Raw genomic sequence first — 17,381 nt, forward strand, 5'->3', positions numbered from 1 at the left:
TTATTATGTAAATGTTATGCATAAATCTGACCTGTCATGGCCGCTATGACACAGAATTTGCCAGCATCATTGTGGATTCTGACAGCTCAGGCTGACGGATTCTGATTGGATGATTCCCGAGCTGTCAGAATCCTATTGGTTTATTGTTATTATGCTGGCAGGCTGTCATATGGTCATTGGTCAGTTAAGGTCACGTGGGCACTTTCCAGAAAGTATATAAGGGCGCTAGAATTTGAATTTGACAGCACAACTTCCATCTTGGTAGCTCCACTTGTCTGGGCAGTAAAGTGAGTAAAAACATCTTGGGTAACTAAAAATAACTTGTAACGTATTTCCGAGAAAGTGTCCACCAAACTTGTCTAATTTTGCAATAACATATTAAACCTACTAAAAAAATATATTATTTAAACTGCTACACGTCTTGTTATAAGAACATAATACCCTTAAAGCTAAAAAAAAAACATCCTGACGGACGCCACAATATATAGATAGATCAAAGGGTCCGATAATTGGTTCCCCGTTCGACATACTGCGTAATAATTAGACTAATTAATGATTGGTTTTGAGATCAACAACGTAACAATTGAACAAATAGGTACTTGTTTATTTAACATAATATCATTTGAATCCGATAAAGCACGCTAAATAAGTGAAATCCCTCGCAATCGATATCGTGTAGCCGCATTATCGCTGCCCCAATCGCAGGGACCAATCGATCGAGATTATAAAATCTCGCGCACCGGTTTATTTTGCGCACTGTAACGGGATATCGCGAGATTGCGCATCCCTTTGTTTGTATAGGTCCCTGCCCAATCTCCACGCAGAGTTGTCGTTCCTTGCTCTCACATACAACTCTGCGAAACGCTCAGCTTGCCATTTTGCCTATAAAATAGGTAAAACTGAACAAACGCATTCAATGTATATTTGATTAGATATTTAAGATCGCATGCATTATATTAAGAAATATAACATTTAAATGTACGATAAATCGTGCAAAAACTTGCGAGTTTTAATGCAACTCTTTGGAACGATTTTATTGCCCATTTACGTAGATGGAATCATTCCACGCACTTCACAAATGTAAACAATTGAACATAATTTTTTATTGAGTGACGTTAGGAATCGCTTCGACGTATGTATGTTTGTTGGTTTCTTAACATCAAAAAACATATCAATTTTATAATAATGAATTAAGACTGATATAAGATATCATGGTATGAGATGGTTTTCTTTAATGCAGTGAATGCAATGTAACCGTCGTGCAAGAGATTGTTTAGTATACTGTAACCTCAATGATGAACGTTTGGAATGATCATGACATAAATGAGACGCTTTCATAACAATAGTCCGTTCTGAGCCCAACACAGAGGTGAATGTAATGTAACCGTCGTGCAAGAGATTGGTCCCTGCCGCGATACATCGTGGAACACCGAGGAACGCAGTGATGGTTACAATATACCAAAAGATTTCCTACACAAATTCAATGTAAAAGCAATAACTTCAACAAAAAATAAAGTCAAACTTTTGCGCATAGAGACCCCCATAACCATACCTTTTCTTAAAGAGCATTCCAAGCCGCAATGATTTAGACAATAAAAAAGGGGGGTCATGCGTTTTGCAAGAAAGAACTCGATGCGAATCAGCGGTCACTGTTTTACAGCCATCAATTTACCGGGTTCGTACCAGTGGATGAGGGTTTCCCGCCATCTGTCAAAGTCTCATGTAGTCTTTAACCTTCAAGCAAATGAGTGAATTTCTGTTAAACATCAATGTTTTCCCTACCACATGCACAAAGAAACATTCTAAAATAAAGTCATGGCAAGTGCCCACACAGAAAATTGTGTCTTCTTATAAATGATGTTCAGGTTTTTTAAGAGTATAGCATTGCACTCCCAAAAGATTTAGTATATTGTAACCTAAAGGAAAAATATGTTCTGAATAAAATGTGTTTTTCTTGCATATTATTATCTTCCTATTCATATTGCACCAATATATTAAGTTTGGCTGGATTATCTGTCCATTTGGCCATTTTAGATCACATTTTCACATGCGGGTGTTTTTGGTCCGAAGAAGGCGATTTAAGGCCTGTTAAAGCTTAAACGTCCCTTTAAGATTTAAAGCTGTTGTGTTCAATATCTGCAACAAAATACCAAAACAAACCATATGGACAGGCACGTGGGGCTTATGCGGGGTGGGGAAAGAATGAACTTGTTAGATATTTTCACTCCTAGCAATTTTGATAATGTCTTTTTTGTGTGTGTGTGTTTTTTAAATACCCCCCAAAATGTCGATTTCAAAGCAAAAAAATCCAATTTCATCCAAGACAAACAACCAATAAGCAAAAATGAGAGACCAAAGATACTTTGAAGTGTAGAAATCAATAAGCTTCCTATAACTTGTTGTTTCACACTAATAAAAGTGTGAAATCTTGAAAGCGCCTTGTTGCTCGAAGCCCATTTATTTACCATTCGCCAATGATATATTCTAGCATAAAATGCCATGGGTGCCTTTAAACTGCAGCAGATGGTCAATATGCACTGACAGCTGTCATTCAGAGGTTCAAGAGAATACAAAATTTCATATTTTGGGCACAAAATAAGTACTTTTGACTATTTTTATGGTGGCAATCTGGTCAAAATGGGCGTTTATAACTGAGCGAAAGACAAAAATGCTCATTTTGGGGGTTTAGACTGAAAGGAAAGGTTAAAATGAACAAGATACATATATGTTGGAGAGCATTATAGCTTAGAAATGAAGTTCTATGAAGTAACAGGGGCAGAAAGGCAGCTCAGATCAATGCAGGCTTCCTGAAAGAGGTTTCTAGTACATCTTCTGGGGACACAGCTTCCCGCAGAATTCTCAACACAACAAATATCATTGATCCATGTCACCTTTGTATGCAAAGACAAGCAAATAAGGTCAATACGTCCCTTAAATCACTGAATGAGAGAAGCATGTACCAAATAAAAAACTAAACTGGTTGCTGAAAGTGCCACATTTTGTCAAAAAAGATCACTCTAAGGTAAAAGATGAAGGGGACACTTGCTACAACAATCCTATGTTTAAGTCGGACGCCACATCCTTTCAAGCCGGGACCATGACTGTAAGCATATTGTGAGAAAACAATACCAAACACAAGCTAATTGTAGGGTTACAAGTAGCATATCAACTCAGATGCACTGCATACATGCTTAGGAACAAGGATAAACCTGTTAAGTGCCAACTTCTGCTGCCAACAAAGCACAAGCTTTACGTGTCAGGACGCGGAACTATCCATACAAACTGCACGGGGAATTGCATGACGGCAAGGGTTTGAGTGACCACAAACCTGATTATGACAGTATTTAACACATTAAGCATCATAAATATGCTTATTTGCTTGTGTACATGATAATAATTTAGTATTATTACCTGTTTTGCCATCAACAACCCTTATCCAGTGGCCCTCGGCTTAGTCGCAGACATTCCTCTACCTGAAAAAGTCAAAATTCCCAATAAAAAATAGATAAAAAATGGCAAAAAACATGCTTTTAAGTATTTTTAGTGTATTTCTATGAATAATATGAAGTAACAAACCTTGTTATGTTCATGATTGTACTAAAAATGAAGACTGCCTCAATAAAGTGTCTGCTGCACTGTCCAAACTGTAAAAATGTCCGCCATTCCATGTCGGTAAAATGGGGCTCTGTTTGAATGTTCATGCTTTATGCACAAGCTATTGTTGCGTTACTGGATCACGGAGTCCCTGGCGTTGAATTCTGACTTCATGTAGCACACTAACGCTACACGGTCAACCAATATGCCTTTGAATTCAAGTCGGAAAGCAAATTTAGCCCTTATTTGGGTATATCAGGGTGGGGGGTCAACTTGAAAAACAACTAGTCCAGGTCAAATTATCTGAATTCATGCATTTAAGGCACTTATTTTCTTCTCTTTTGTTAAGAAATGACCAAAAATCAGCTTTCCCAGTCATATTTTGCACTTGCAGATGATATTTCATTTTTACCTAAAGCTAGTTTAGGTTACAATATACCAAAAGATTTCCTACACAAATTCAATGTAAAAGCAATAACTTCAACAAAAAATAAAGTCAAACTTTTGCGCATAGAGACCCCCATAACCATACCTTTTCTTAAAGAGCATTCCAAGCCGCAATGATTTAGACAATAAAAAGGGGGGTCATGCGTTTTGCAAGAAAGAACTCGATGCGAATCAGCGGTCACTGTTTTACAGCCATCAATTTACCGGGTTCTTACCAGTGGATGAGGGTTTCCCGCCATCTGTCAAAGTCTCATGTAGTCTTTAACCTTCAAGCAAATGAGTGAATTTCTGTTAAACATCAATGTTTTCCCTACCACATGCACAAAGAAACATTCTAAAATAAAGTCATGGCAAGCGCCCACACAGAAAATTGTGTCTTCTTATAAATGATGTTCAGGTTTTTTAAGAGTATAGCATTGCACTCCCAAAAGATTTAGTATATTGTAACCTAAAGGAAAAATATGTTCTGAATAAAATGTGTTTTTCTTGCATATTATTATCTTCCTATTCATATTGCACCAATATATTAAGTTTGGCTGGATTATCTGTCCATTTGGCCATTTTAGATCACATTTTCACATGCGGGTGTTTTTGGTCCGAAGAAGGCGATTTAAGGCCTGTTAAAGCTTAAACGTCCCTTTAAGATTTAAAGCTGTTGTGTTCAATATCTGCAACAAAATACCAAAAACAAACCATATGGACAGGCACGTGGGGCTTATGCGGGGTGGGGAAAGAATGAACTTGTTAGATATTTTCACTCCTAGCAATTTTGATAATGTCTTTTTTGTGTGTGTGTGTTTTTTAAATACCCCCCAAAATGTCGATTTCAAAGCAAAAAAATCCAATTTCATCCAAGACAAACAACCAATAAGCAAAAATGAGAGACCAAAGATACTTTGAAGTGTAGAAATCAATAAGCTTCCTATAACTTGTTGTTTCACACCAATAAAAGTGTGAAATCTTGAAAGCGCCTTGTTGCTCGAAGCCCATTTATTTGCCATTCGCCAATGATATATTCTAGCATAAAATGCCATGGGTGCCTTTAAACTGCAGCAGATGGTCAATATGCACTGACAGCTGTCATTCAGAGGTTCAAGAGAATACAAAATTTCATATTTTGGGCACAAAATAAGTACTTTTGACTATTTTTATGGTGGCAATCTGGTCAAAATGGGCGTTTATAACTGAGCGAAAGACAAAAATGCTCATTTTGGGGGTTTAGACTGAAAGGAAAGGTTAAAATGAACAAGATACATATATGTTGGAGAGCATTATAGCTTAGAAATGAAGTTCTATGAAGTAACAGGGGCAGAAAGGCAGCTCAGATCAATGCAGGCTTCCTGAAAGAGGTTTCTAGTACATCTTCTGGGGACACAGCTTCCCGCAGAATTCTCAACACAACAAATATCATTGATCCATGTCACCTTTGTATGCAAAGACAAGCAAATAAGGTCAATACTTCCCTTAAATCACTGAATGAGAGAAGCATGTACCAAATAAAAAACTAAACTGGTTGCTGAAAGTGCCACATTTTGTCAAAAAAGATCCCTCTAAGGTAAAAGATGAAGGGGGCACTTGCTACAACAATCCTATGTTTAAGTCGGACGCCACATCCTTTCAAGCCGGGACCATGACTGTAAGCATATTGTGAGAAAACAATACCAAACACAAGCTAATTGTAGGGTTACAAGTAGCATATCAACTCAGATGCACTGCATACATGCTTAGGAACAAGGATAAACCTGTTAAGTGCCAACTTCTGCTGCCAACAAAGCACAAGCTTTACGTGTCAGGACGCGGAACTATCCATACAAACTGCACGGGGAATTGCATGACGGCAAGGGTTTGAGTGACCACAAACCTGATTATGACAGTATTTAACACATTAAGCATCATAAATATGCTTATTTGCTTGTGTACATGATAATAATTTAGTATTATTACCTGTTTTGCCATCAACAACCCTTATCCAGTGGCCCTCGGCTTAGTCGCAGACATTCCTCTACCTGAAAAAGTCAAAATTCCCAATAAAAAATAGATAAAAAATGGCAAAAAAACATGCTTTTAAGTATTTTTAGTGTATTTCTATGAATAATATGAAGTAACAAACCTTGTTATGTTCATGATTGTACTAAAAATGAAGACTGCCTCAATAAAGTGTCTGCTGCACTGTCCAAACTGTAAAAATGTCCGCCATTCCATGTCGGTAAAATGGGGCTCTGTTTGAATGTTCATGCTTTATGCACAAGCTATTGTTGCGTTACTGGATCACGGAGTCCCTGGCGTTGAATTCTGACTTCATGTAGCACACTAACGCTACACGGTCAACCAATATGCCTTTGAATTCAAGTCGGAAAGCAAATTTAGCCCTTATTTGGGTATATCAGGGTGGGGGGGTCAACTTGAAAAACAACTAGTCCAGGTCAAATTATCTGAATTCATGCATTTAAGGCACTTATTTTCTTCTCTTTTGTTAAGAAATGACCAAAAATCAGCTTTCCCAGTCATATTTTGCACTTGCAGATGATATTTCATTTTTACCTAAAGCTAGTTTAGGTTACAATATACCAAAAGATTTCCTACACAAATTCAATGTAAAAGCAATAACTTCAACAAAAAATAAAGTCAAACTTTTGCGCATGGAGACCCCCATAACCATACCTTTTCTTAAAGAGCATTCCAAGCCGCAATGATTTAGTAAATAAAAAAGGGGGGTCATGCGTTTTGCAAGAAAGAACTCGATGCGAATCAGCGGTCACTGTTTTACAGCCATCAATTTACCGGGTTCGTACCAGTGGATGAGGGTTTCCCGCCATCTGTCAAAGTCTCATGTAGTCTTTAACCTTCAAGCAAATGAGTGAATTTCTGTTAAACATCAATGTTTTCCCTACCACATGCACAAAGAAACATTCTAAAATAAAGTCATGGCAAGTGCCCACACAGAAAATTGTGTCTTCTTATAAATGATGTTCAGGTTTTTTAAGAGTATAGCATTGCACTCCCAAAAGATTTAGTATATTGTAACCTAAAGGAAAAATATGTTCTGAATAAAATGTGTTTTTCTTGCATATTATTATCTTCCTATTCATATTGCACCAATATATTAAGTTTGGCTGGATTATCTGTCCATTTGGCCATTTTAGATCACATTTTCACATGCGGGTGTTTTTGGTCCGAAGAAGGCGATTTAAGGCCTGTTAAAGCTTAAACGTCCCTTTAAGATTTAAAGCTGTTGTGTTCAATATCTGCAACAAAATACCAAAACAAACCATATGGACAGGCACGTGGGGCTTATGCGGGGTGGGGAAAGAATGAACTTGTTAGATATTTTCACTCCTAGCAATTTTGATAATGTCTTTTTTGTGTGTGTGTGTTTTTTAAATACCCCCCAAAATGTCGATTTCAAAGCAAAAAAATCCAATTTCATCCAAGACAAACAACCAATAAGCAAAAATGAGAGACCAAAGATACTTTGAAGTGTAGAAATCAATAAGCTTCCTATAACTTGTTGTTTCACACTAATAAAAGTGTGAAATCTTGAAAGCGCCTTGTTGCTCGAAGCCCATTTATTTACCATTCGCCAATGATATATTCTAGCATAAAATGCCATGGGTGCCTTTAAACTGCAGCAGATGGTCAATATGCACTGACAGCTGTCATTCAGAGGTTCAAGAGAATACAAAATTTCATATTTTGGGCACAAAATAAGTACTTTTGACTATTTTTATGGTGGCAATCTGGTCAAAATGGGCGTTTATAACTGAGCGAAAGACAAAAATGCTCATTTTGGGGGTTTAGACTGAAAGGAAAGGTTAAAATGAACAAGATACATATATGTTGGAGAGCATTATAGCTTAGAAATGAAGTTCTATGAAGTAACAGGGGCAGAAAGGCAGCTCAGATCAATGCAGGCTTCCTGAAAGAGGTTTCTAGTACATCTTCTGGGGACACAGCTTCCCGCAGAATTCTCAACACAACAAATATCATTGATCCATGTCACCTTTGTATGCAAAGACAAGCAAATAAGGTCAATACTTCCCTTAAATCACTGAATGAGAGAAGCATGTACCAAATAAAAAACTAAACTGGTTGCTGAAAGTGCCACATTTTGTCAAAAAAGATCCCTCTAAGGTAAAAGATGAAGGGGACACTTGCTACAACAATCCTATGTTTAAGTCGGACGCCACATCCTTTCAAGCCGGGACCATGACTGTAAGCATATTGTGAGAAAACAATACCAAACACAAGCTAATTGTAGGGTTACAAGTAGCATATCAACTCAGATGCACTGCATACATGCTTAGGAACAAGGATAAACCTGTTAAGTGCCAACTTCTGCTGCCAACAAAGCACAAGCTTTACGTGTCAGGACGCGGAACTATCCATACAAACTGCACGGGGAATTGCATGACGGCAAGGGTTTGAGTGACCACAAACCTGATTATGACAGTATTTAACACATTAAGCATCATAAATATGCTTATTTGCTTGTGTACATGATAATAATTTAGTATTATTACCTGTTTTGCCATCAACAACCCTTATCCAGTGGCCCTCGGCTTAGTCGCAGACATTCCTCTACCTGAAAAAGTCAAAATTCCCAATAAAAAATAGAAAAAAAATGGCAAAAAACATGCTTTTAAGTATTTTAGTGTATTTCTATGAATAATATGAAGTAACAAACCTTGTTATGTTCATGATTGTACTAAAAATGAAGACTGCCTCAATAAAGTGTCTGCTGCACTGTCCAAACTGTAAAAATGTCCGCCATTCCATGTCGGTAAAATGGGGCTCTGTTTGAATGTTCATGCTTTATGCACAAGCTATTGTTGCGTTACTGGATCACGGAGTCCCTGGCGTTGAATTCTGACTTCATGTAGCACACTAACGCTACACGGTCAACCAATATGCCTTTGAATTCAAGTCGGAAAGCAAATTTAGCCCTTATTTGGGTATATCAGGGTGGGGGGGTCAACTTGAAAAACAACTAGTCCAGGTCAAATTATCTGAATTCATGCATTTAAGGCACTTATTTTCTTCTCTTTTGTTAAGAAATGACCAAAAATCAGCTTTCCCAGTCATATTTTGCACTTGCAGATGATATTTCATTTTTACCTAAAGCTAGTTTAGGTTACAATATACCAAAAGATTTCCTACACAAATTCAATGTAAAAGCAATAACTTCAACAAAAAATAAAGTCAAACTTTTGCGCATAGAGACCCCCATAACCATACCTTTTCTTAAAGAGCATTCCAAGCCGCAATGATTTAGACAATAAAAAAGGGGGGTCATGCGTTTTGCAAGAAAGAACTCGATGCGAATCAGCGGTCACTGTTTTACAGCCATCAATTTACCGGGTTCGTACCAGTGGATGAGGGTTTCCCGCCATCTGTCAAAGTCTCATGTAGTCTTTAACCTTCAAGCAAATGAGTGAATTTCTGTTAAACATCAATGTTTTCCCTACCACATGCACAAAGAAACATTCTAAAATAAAGTCATGGCAAGTGCCCACACAGAAAATTGTGTCTTCTTATAAATGATGTTCAGGTTTTTTAAGAGTATAGCATTGCACTCCCAAAAGATTTAGTATATTGTAACCTAAAGGAAAAATATGTTCTGAATAAAATGTGTTTTTCTTGCATATTATTATCTTCCTATTCATATTGCACCAATATATTAAGTTTGGCTGGATTATCTGTCCATTTGGCCATTTTAGATCACATTTTCACATGCGGGTGTTTTTGGTCCGAAGAAGGCGATTTAAGGCCTGTTAAAGCTTAAACGTCCCTTTAAGATTTAAAGCTGTTGTGTTCAATATCTGCAACAAAATACCAAAACAAACCATATGGACAGGCACGTGGGGCTTATGCGGGGTGGGGAAAGAATGAACTTGTTAGATATTTTCACTCCTAGCAATTTTGATAATGTCTTTTTTGTGTGTGTGTGTTTTTTAAATACCCCCCAAAATGTCGATTTCAAAGCAAAAAAATCCAATTTCATCCAAGACAAACAACCAATAAGCAAAAATGAGAGACCAAAGATACTTTGAAGTGTAGAAATCAATAAGCTTCCTATAACTTGTTGTTTCACACTAATAAAAGTGTGAAATCTTGAAAGCGCCTTGTTGCTCGAAGCCCATTTATTTACCATTCGCCAATGATATATTCTAGCATAAAATGCCATGGGTGCCTTTAAACTGCAGCAGATGGTCAATATGCACTGACAGCTGTCATTCAGAGGTTCAAGAGAATACAAAATTTCATATTTTGGGCACAAAATAAGTACTTTTGACTATTTTTATGGTGGCAATCTGGTCAAAATGGGCGTTTATAACTGAGCGAAAGACAAAAATGCTCATTTTGGGGGTTTAGACTGAAAGGAAAGGTTAAAATGAACAAGATACATATATGTTGGAGAGCATTATAGCTTAGAAATGAAGTTCTATGAAGTAACAGGGGCAGAAAGGCAGCTCAGATCAATGCAGGCTTCCTGAAAGAGGTTTCTAGTACATCTTCTGGGGACACAGCTTCCCGCAGAATTCTCAACACAACAAATATCATTGATCCATGTCACCTTGTATGCAAAGACAAGCAAATAAGGTCAATACTTCCCTTAAATCACTGAATGAGAGAAGCATGTACCAAATAAAAAACTAAACTGGTTGCTGAAAGTGCCACATTTTGTCAAAAAAGATCCCTCTAAGGTAAAAGATGAAGGGGACACTTGCTACAACAATCCTATGTTTAAGTCGGACGCCACATCCTTTCAAGCCGGGACCATGACTGTAAGCATATTGTGAGAAAACAATACCAAACACAAGCTAATTGTAGGGTTACAAGTAGCATATCAACTCAGATGCACTGCATACATGCTTAGGAACAAGGATAAACCTGTTAAGTGCCAACTTCTGCTGCCAACAAAGCACAAGCTTTACGTGTCAGGACGCGGAACTATCCATACAAACTGCACGGGGAATTGCATGACGGCAAGGGTTTGAGTGACCACAAACCTGATTATGACAGTATTTAACACATTAAGCATCATAAATATGCTTATTTGCTTGTGTACATGATAATAATTTAGTATTATTACCTGTTTTGCCATCAACAACCCTTATCCAGTGGCCCTCGGCTTAGTCGCAGACATTCCTCTACCTGAAAAAGTCAAAATTCCCAATAAAAAATAGATAAAAAATGGCAAAAAAACATGCTTTTAAGTATTTTTAGTGTATTTCTATGAATAATATGAAGTAACAAACCTTGTTATGTTCATGATTGTACTAAAAATGAAGACTGCCTCAATAAAGTGTCTGCTGCACTGTCCAAACTGTAAAAATGTCCGCCATTCCATGTCGGTAAATGGGGCTCTGTTTGAATGTTCATGCTTTATGCACAAGCTATTGTTGCGTTACTGGATCACGGAGTCCCTGGCGTTGAATTCTGACTTCATGTAGCACACTAACGCTACACGGTCAACCAATATGCCTTTGAATTCAAGTCGGAAAGCAAATTTAGCCCTTATTTGGGTATATCAGGGTGGGGGGTCAACTTGAAAAACAACTAGTCCAGGTCAAATTATCTGAATTCATGCATTTAAGGCACTTATTTTCTTCTCTTTTGTTAAGAAATGACCAAAAATCAGCTTTCCCAGTCATATTTTGCACTTGCAGATGATATTTCATTTTTACCTAAAGCTAGTTTAGGTTACAATATACCAAAGATTTCCTACACAAATTCAATGTAAAAGCAATAACTTCAACAAAAATAAAGTCAAACTTTTGCGCATAGAGACCCCCATAACCATACCTTTTCTTAAAGAGCATTCCAAGCCGCAATGATTTAGACAATAAAAAAGGGGGGTCATGCGTTTTGCAAGAAAGAACTCGATGCGAATCAGCGGTCACTGTTTTACAGCCATCAATTTACCGGGTTCGTACCAGTGGATGAGGGTTTCCCGCCATCTGTCAAAGTCTCATGTAGTCTTAACCTTCAAGCAAATGAGTGAATTTCTGTTAAACATCAATGTTTTCCCTACCACATGCACAAAGAAACATTCTAAAATAAAGTCATGGCAAGTGCCCACACAGAAAATTGTGTCTTCTTATAAATGATGTTCAGGTTTTTTAAGAGTATAGCATTGCACTCCCAAAAGATGTAGTATATTGTAACCTAAAGGAAAAATATGTTCTGAATAAAATGTGTTTTTCTTGCATATTATTATCTTCCTATTCATATTGCACCAATATATTAAGTTTGGCTGGATTATCTGTCCATTTGGCCATTTTAGATCACATTTTCACATGCGGGTGTTTTTGGTCCGAAGAAGGCGATTTAAGGCCTGTTAAAGCTTAAACGTCCCTTTAAGATTTAAAGCTGTTGTGTTCAATATCTGCAACAAAATACCAAAACAACCATATGGACAGGCACGTGGGGCTTATGCGGGGTGGGGAAAGAATGAACTTGTTAGATATTTTCACTCCTAGCAATTTTGATAATGTCTTTTTTGTGTGTGTGTGTTTTTTAAATACCCCCCAAAATGTCGAATTTCAAAGCAAAAAAATCCAATTTCATCCAAGACAAACAACCAATAAGCAAAAATGAGAGACCAAAGATACTTTGAAGTGTAGAAATCAATAAGCTTCCTATAACTTGTTGTTTCACACTAATAAAAGTGTGAAATCTTGAAAGCGCCTTGTTGCTCGAAGCCCATTTATTTACCATTCGCCAATGATATATTCTAGCATAAAATGCCATGGGTGCCTTTAAACTGCAGCAGATGGTCAATATGCACTGACAGCTGTCATTCAGAGGTTCAAGAGAATACAAAATTTCATATTTTGGGCACAAAATAAGTACTTTTGACTATTTTTATGGTGGCAATCTGGTCAAAATGGGCGTTTATAACTGAGCGAAAGACAAAAATGCTCATTTTGGGGGTTTAGACTGAAAGGAAAGGTTAAAATGAACAAGATACATATATGTTGGAGAGCATTATAAGCTTAGAAATGAAGTTCTATGAAGTACAGGGGCAGAAAGGCAGCTCAGATCAATGCAGGCTTCCTGAAAGAGGTTTCCTAGTACATCTTCTGGGGACACAGCTTCCCGCAGAATTCTCAACACAACAAATATCATTGATCCATGTCACCTTTGTATGCAAAGACAAGCAAATAAGGTCAATACTTCCCTTAAATCACTGAATGAGAGAAGCATGTACCAAATAAAAAACTAAACTGGTTGCTGAAAGTGCCACATTTTGTCAAAAAAGATCCCTCTAAGGTAAAAGATGAAGGGGACACTTGCTACAACAATCCTATGTTTAAGTCGGACGCCACATCCTTTCAAGCCGGGACCATGACTGTAAGCATATTGTGAGAAAACAATACCAAACACAAGCTAATTGTAGGGTTACAAGTAGCATATCAACTCAGATGCACTGCATACATGCTTAGGAACAAGGATAAACCTGTTAAGTGCCAACTTCTGCTGCCAACAAAGCACAAGCTTTACGTTGTCAGGACGCGGGAACTATCCATACAAACTGCACGGGGAATTGCCATGACGGCAAGGGTTTGAGTGACCACAAACCTGATTATGACAGTATTTAACACATTAAGCATCATAAAATATGCTTATTTGCTTGTGTACATGATAATAATTTAGTATTATTACCTGTTTGCCATCAACAACCCTTATCCAGTGGCCCTCGGCTTAGTCGCAGACATTCCTCTACCTGAAAAAAGTCAAAATTCCCAATAAAAAATAGATAAAAAATGGCAAAAAACATGCTTTTAAGTATTTTTAGTGTATTTCTATGAATAATATGAAGTAACAAACCTTGTTATGTTCATGATTGTACTAAAATGAAGACTGCCTCAATAAAGTGTCTGCTGCACTGTCCAAACTGTAAAAATGTCCGCCATTCCATGTCGGAAAATGGGGCTCTGTTTGAATGTTCATGCTTTATGCACAAGCTATTGTTGCGTTACTGGATCACGGAGTCCCTGGCGTTGAATTCTGACTTCATGTAGCACACACTAACGCTACACGGTCAACCAATATGCCTTTGAATTCAAGTCGGAAAGCAATTTAGCCCTTATTTGGGTATATCAGGGTGGGGGGTCAACTTGAAAAACAACTAGTCCAGGTCAAATTATCTGAATTCATGCATTTAAGGCACTTATTTTCTTCTCTTTTGTAAGAAATGACCAAAAATCAGCTTTCCCAGTCATATTTGCACTTGCAGATGATATTTCATTTTTACCTAAAGCTAGTTTAGGTTACAATATACCAAAAGATTTCCTACACAAATTCAATGTAAAAGCAATAACTCACAAAAAAATAAAGTCAAACTTTTGCGCATAGAGACCCCCATAACCATACCTTTTCTTAAAGAGCATTCCAAGCCGCAATGATTTAGACAATAAAAAAGGGGGGTCATGCGTTTTGCAAGAAAGAACTCGATGCGAATCAGCGGTCACTGTTTACAGCATCAATTTTACCGGGTTCGTACCAGTGGATGAGGGTTTTCCCGCCATCTGTCAAGTCTCATTAGTCTTTAACCTTCAAGCAAATGAGTGAATTCTGATAAACATCAATGTTTTCCCTACCACATGCACAAAGAAACATTCTAAAATAAAGTCATGGGCAAGTGCCCACACAGAAAATTGTGTCTTCTTATAAATGATGTTCAGGGTTTTAAAGAGTATAGCATTGCACTCCCAAAAGATTTAGTATATTGTAACCTAAAGGAAAAATATGTTCTGGAATAAAATGTGTTTTTTCTTGCATATTATTATCTTCCTATTTAATTGCACCAATATATTAAGTTTGGCTGGATTATCTGTCCATTTGGCCATTTTAGATCACATTTTCACATGCGGGTGTTTTTGGTCCGAAGAAGGCGATTTAGGCCTGTTAAAGCTTAAACGTCCCTTTAAGATTTAAAGCTGTTGTGTTCAATATATCTGCAACAAAATACCAAAACAAACCATATGGACAGGCACGTGGGGCTTATGCGGGGTGGGGAAAGAATGAACTTGTTAGATATTTTCACTCCTAGCAATTTTGATAATGTCTTTTTTTGTGTGTGTGTTTTTTAAAACCCCCCAAAATGTCGATTTCAAAGCAAAAAAATCCAATTTCATCCAAGACAAACAACCAATAAGCAAAAATGAGAGACAAAGATACTTTGAAGTGTAGAAATCAATAAGCTTCCTATAACTTGTTGTTTCACACTATAAAAGTGTGAAATCTTGAAAGCGCCTTGTTGCTCGAAGCCCATTTATTTACCATTCGCCAATGATATATTCTAGCATAAAATGCCATGGGTGCCTTTAAACTGCAGCAGATGGTCAATATGAACTGACAGCTGTCATTCAGAGGTTCAAGAGAATACAAAATTTCATATTTTGGGCACAAAATAAGTACTTTTGACTATTTTTATGGTGGCCAATCTGGTCAAAATGGGCCGTTTATAACTGAGGCGAAAGACAAAAATGCTCATTTTGGGGGTTTAGACTGAAAGGAAAGGTTAAAATGAACAAGAACATATATGTTGGAGAGCATTATAGCTTAGAAATGAAGTTCTATGAAGTAACAGGGGCAGAAAGAGCAGGCAGCTCAGATCAATGCAGGCTTCCTGAAAGAGGTTTCTAGTACATCTTCTGGGGACACAGCTTCCCGCAGAATCTCAACACAACAATATCATTGATCCATGTCACCTTTGTATGCAAAGACAAGCAAATAAGGTCAATACTTCCCTTAAATCACTGAATGAGAGAAGCATGTACCAAAATAAAAAACTAAACTGGTTGCTGAAAGTGCCACATTTTGTCAAAAAAGATCCCTCTAAGGTAAAAGATGAAGGGGACACTTGCTACAACAATCCTATGTTTAAGTCGGACGCCACATCCTTTCAAGCCGGGCCGGGACCATGACTGTAAGCATATTGTGAGAAAACAATACCAAACACAAGCTAATTGTAGGGTTACAAGTAGCATATCAACTCAGATGCACTGCATACATGCTTAGGAACAAGGAAAACCTGTTAAGTGCCAACTTCTGCTGCCAACAAAGCACAAGCTTTACGTGTCGGACGCGGAACTATCCATACAAACTGCACGGCGGGAATTGCATGACGGCAAGGGTTTGAGTGACCACAAACCTGATTATGACAGTATTTAACACACCTTAAGCATCATAAATATGCTTATTTGCTTGTGTACATGATAATAATTTAGTATTATTACCTGTTTTGCCATCAACAACCCTTATCCAGGGGCCCTCGGCTTAGTCGCGCAGACATTCCTCTACCTGAAAAAGTCAAAATCCCAATAAAAAAAAATAGATAAAAAATGGCAAAAAACATGCTTTTAAGTATTTTGTGTATTTCTATGAATAATATGAAGTAACAAACCTTGTTATGTTCATGATTGTACTAAAAATGAAGACTGCCTCAATAAAGTGTCTGCTGACTGTCCAAACTGTAAAAATGTCCGCCATTCCATGTCGGTTGAAAGGGGCTCTGTTTGAATGTTCATGCTTTTTTATGCACAAGCTATTTGGCTTACTGGATCACGGAGTCCCTGGCGTTGAATTCTGACTTCATGTAGGCACAAACGCTACACGGTCAACCAATATGCCTTTGAATTCAAGTCGGAAAGCAAATTTAGCCCTTATTTGGGTATATCAGGGTGGGGGGTCTCAACTTGAAAAACAACTATTCCAGGTCAAATTATCTGAATTCATGCATTTAAGGCACTTATTTTCTTCTCTTTTGTTAAGAAATGACCAAAAATCAGCTTTCCCAGTCATATTTTGCACTTGCAGATGATATTTCATTTTTACCTAAAGCTAGTTTAGGTTACAATATACCAAAAGATTTCCTACACAAATTCAAGTAAAAGCAATAACTTCAACAAAAAATAAAGTCAACTTTTTGCGCATAGAGACCCCATAACCATACCTTTTCTTAAAGAGCATTCCAAGCCGCAATGATTTAGACATAAAAAAAGGGGGGTCATGCGTTTTGCAAGAAAGAACTCGATGCGAATCAGCGGTCACTGTTTTACAGCCATCAATTTACCGGGTTCGTACCAGTGGATGAGGGTTTCCCGCCATCTGTCAAGTCTCATGTAGTTTTAACCTTCAAGCAAATGAGTGAATTTCTGTTAAACATCAATGTTTTCCTACCACATGCACAAAGAAACATTCTAAAATAAAGTCATGGCAAGTGCCCACACAGAAAATTGTGTCTTCTTATAAATGAGTTCAGGTTTTTAAGAGGTATAGCATTGCACTCCCAAAAGATTTAGTATATTGTAACCTAAAGGAAAAAATTG

The 17,381-nt window shown here is 37.4% G+C and overlaps 1 long non-coding RNA gene across 2 annotated transcripts; it reads right to left on the reverse strand.

Annotated features, from left to right (window-relative positions):
• Positions 1 to 1,534: 1,534 nt before the first annotated feature.
• Positions 1,535 to 16,337, reverse strand: LOC127845571 (uncharacterized). 2 transcript variants are annotated; one of them, XR_008033266.1, is made up of 7 exons: positions 16,290 to 16,337; positions 11,135 to 11,196; positions 8,562 to 8,623; positions 5,986 to 6,047; positions 4,257 to 4,307; positions 3,412 to 3,473; positions 1,535 to 1,734 (listed from the first exon to the last, which is right to left on the reverse strand). It is a non-coding gene; the product is annotated as an uncharacterized LOC127845571 (long non-coding RNA). The 2 variants fall into 2 exon arrangements; XR_008033271.1 differs by lacking the exons at positions 8,562 to 8,623; positions 11,135 to 11,196; positions 16,290 to 16,337 and adding an exon at positions 11,979 to 12,030.
• Between the last annotated feature and the right edge of the window lie 1,044 nt (positions 16,338 to 17,381).

This window comes from Dreissena polymorpha, chromosome 1 (genome assembly GCF_020536995.1).
Source record: "Dreissena polymorpha isolate Duluth1 chromosome 1, UMN_Dpol_1.0, whole genome shotgun sequence".
Taxonomy (NCBI): Eukaryota; Metazoa; Mollusca; class Bivalvia; order Myida; family Dreissenidae; genus Dreissena; species Dreissena polymorpha.